Here is a 3,711-nt window from a genome sequence, read left to right on the forward strand (position 1 = left end):
TCTGAGTAGAAACCTGAGTAAAACAAAATAAAGGAACGCTATTTCCACACTTTAGTATTAGAATGTGACTCTCCCTAGATGTTCCACGTCATCTGAGTAGAAACCTGAGTAAAACAAAATAAAGGAACGCTATTTCCACACTTTAATATTAGAATATGACTCTCCCTAGATGTTCCACGTCATCTGAGTAGAAACCTGAGTAAAACAAAATAAAGGAACGCTATTTCCACACTTTAGAATTAGAATGTGACCCTCCCTAGATGTTCCACGTCATCTGAGTAGAAACCTGAGTAAAACAAAATAAAAGAACGCTATTTCCACACTTTAGAATTAGAATGTGACTCTCCCTAGATGTTCCACGTCATCTGAGTAGAAACCCGAGTAAAACAAAATAAAAGAACGCTATTTCCACATTTTGGAATTAGAATGTGACTCTCCCTAGATGTTCCACGTCATCTGAGTAGAAACCTGAGTAAAACAAAATAAAGGAACGCTATTTCCACACTTTAGAATTAGAATGTGACTCTCCCTTGATGTTCCACGTCATCTGAGTAGAAACCTGAATAAAACAAAATAAAAGAACGCTATTTCCACACTTTAGTATTAAAATGTGACTCTCCCTAGATGTTCCATGTCATCCGAGTAGAAACCTGAGTAAAACAAAAATAAAAGAACGCCATTTCCACACTTTAGAATTAGAATGTGACTCTCCCTAGATGTTCCACGTCATCTGAGTAGAAACCTGAGTAAAACAAAATAAAAGAACGCTATTTCCACATTTTAGTATTAGAATGTGACTCTGCCTAGACGTTCCACGTCATCTGAGTAGAAACCTGAGTAAAACAAAATAAAGGAACGCTTTTATCAAATACTTCAAGCTGCCTTTTCTAAAACAAATGTTTTATTTCCAATGTGAAAAAAACACCTAAATAGCGTGTTGACTTAAACTAAATCCTCAATTTAGTTTTGTGGAAAACGTTGTGATTAGATGGATTTAATCAAGAGATGATGTGTCTCACGAAATGAAAACTACTTAAGTTGGAGGGCACGCAGCCTCCATCTACTTTTTCATCCTTAGAACAGAGGCTAATCTACCTGAAAGATGTTTACTACAACAACTTAGAAATTAAAATACTAACTATTTCTAATTTCTAATTAATTAATACTAACTAAAATATTAAAACACTAAAGATTTAACTAAGAAAATACTGGATTTTCATAATAAAAATTAGATAGGAAAATACCAGTGTTTCTTCTTTGTACTCACAGTTAACTTCATGTAATGTCGGTAAAACGTACAATCCAACTTTTCCCAATAATGCGATAATGATGACCATTATAAATTGTTCTTTACAACAAAGTCACTGGAAAGAAAACATTGTTTTATATTTATATATATATCTATCTGGAAATAAGTAAAATTCACCCCTTGGTGCTCCAGATTCTTCTGCTGGCTAGAATGAACCCATCACCAACTCTTGTCTGATGGAATAATAGGAACTTCACCATTGACGAGATCTCTCTATAAATATTTTTCATTAACTCTTGTCTTACCAGAAGCCCTGTAACCAACAAAATTACGCATCCAGAAGAACCTTAGCACATAAATAATTTAGACAAAATGATGGCGTCCATATGGACCAAACCGTTAATTCTAGGGCCAGTTTATTGTAGTATTACACAGTAGTTATTGTTTTAGTTTTTCTGAGGTTTTGAAGTTGCGACTTTACATTAAACAATACATTTTAGGCACTAATAGGAAAAACCCAATAAACAAATAATTACATATATCTTCCAGTTTATATAGTTTACAATATTAAACATTACTTGTATTTTGAGTCAGGATTATCAAAGTGAAATAATTTTCTGATATGCAAAACATTTTCTTTTTTAATATCAATATTCATGAATGTTTCACATTACTGTAGCTCAACATGTATGACGTAAACTCAACTGTTTCACATTACTGTAGCTCAACATGTATGACGTAAACTCAACGAGTTTACGTCATACATGTTGAGCTACAGTAATGTGAAACAGTTGAGTTTACGTCATACATGTTGAGCTACAGTAATGTGAAACAGTTGAGTTTACATCATACATGTTGAGCTACAGTAATGTGAAACAGTTGAGTTTACGTCATACATGTTGAGCTACAGTAATGTGAAACAGTTAACAACATGAGACGGCAGTTTGGAAAGTATTTTATTTACTTCCTTGTTGCTAAGTGTAAAGATACACAATGGTCTATCTGGGTACTGCCCACCACGAGTATAGAAACCCGAATTTTAATCTTATAAGTCCTTAGACTTACCACTGAGTCACGGTGGGCATTGAAAATGAAATGTACACAGATTTTGCTAATTAATTTGTAAAATTATTAAACCCATGAGAGCAAGATGGGGATAAATAACCTTCTTAATATGTGATATTGCAAACAAAAAAATCATAAAACATTTCAAGCAGATGCTCCCAAGTTGCTCAGTTGTAACTATTAGGCTTACAACACTAAAAACCGGGTTTCGATATCTGTGGTAGGCACAGGAAATATAGCCCATTGTGAAGCTATACGCTTAGCAACAAAAAATACAAATAAAAAATTCCAGCATCTTAACTATGAGGTTTACAATAAACTATTATATAATAAGTTTTGTTTTTAATTATGCACAAAGCTACACAAGGGCTATCTGTGCTCTGCCCACCACGGGTATCGAAACCCGGTTTCTAGCGTTGTAAGTCCGCAGACATACCGCTGTGCCACTGGGAGGCTATATAATAAGAAAAAATCGTTGTGCGAAGAAAAGTTTGTTATGAATTTCGCGCGAAGCGACACGAGGGCTATCTGCGCTACCCGTCACTAATTCAGCAGTGAAAGACTCGAGGGAAGGCAGCTAGTCATCATCACCCACCGCCAACTCTTGGGCTATTCTTTTACCAACGAATAGTGGGATTGACCATCACATTATAACGTCGCATACGGCTGAAAAGGCGAGCATGTTTGATGGGACGGGGATTCAAACCCGCGACCCTCAGATTGCAATTTCGGGCCATATGCGATTTTTGGAGGTGGCCATTCGCTACTTTGGAGGTGGGTTGCTGTTCAACAGAGAGCTCAATCGCAAAATTAGAAATGTTAAGCCGTTCATAGTTTAGTTTTAAAACAGGGAACCTGATTTGGTTTGAAACAAAATTTATAATTTATTTATTTACTATTGTAAAGTCTGCAATCAGTTTATACGTGTGCAAACATACAAATGTTAAACTTAAAAAAAACAGATTTTTTCGTGGATATGTAATTAGGTATTTTTAATTTTATACACAAAAAATACACTGATGTTTTACCCCTTCTGGCTAGAATTTTCTATCGATCCTCCTGTGAAGAATTAGTATTTATTTAGTAATATATATACACACTTGGATAGGTCTAAGTTGAAACAATTAACGTAAACTATAAATGTTTAGTGTTAATCGTCATTTATATTCTATAATTCTTTGAATGTTGGCTTTTCTCACATACTTGTTGGCGGAAAAGAATGAAAATAAATGTAGCTGTGCAGGAAATTCTAGTTTTGTATCAAGTGTATTTTTTTCCTATAATACACTGGTTGTCTTCCGTTGCTTGCTGGTAATGAAAGGGTAGAAATTGAAGGTGCTAATCTTATAATACACTGGTTGTCTTCCGTTGCTTGCTGGTAATGAACGGATAGAAAT

Source organism: Limulus polyphemus, unplaced genomic scaffold, assembly GCF_000517525.1.
Source record: "Limulus polyphemus unplaced genomic scaffold, Limulus_polyphemus-2.1.2 Scaffold3922, whole genome shotgun sequence".
NCBI lineage: Eukaryota > Metazoa > Arthropoda > Merostomata > Xiphosura > Limulidae > Limulus > Limulus polyphemus.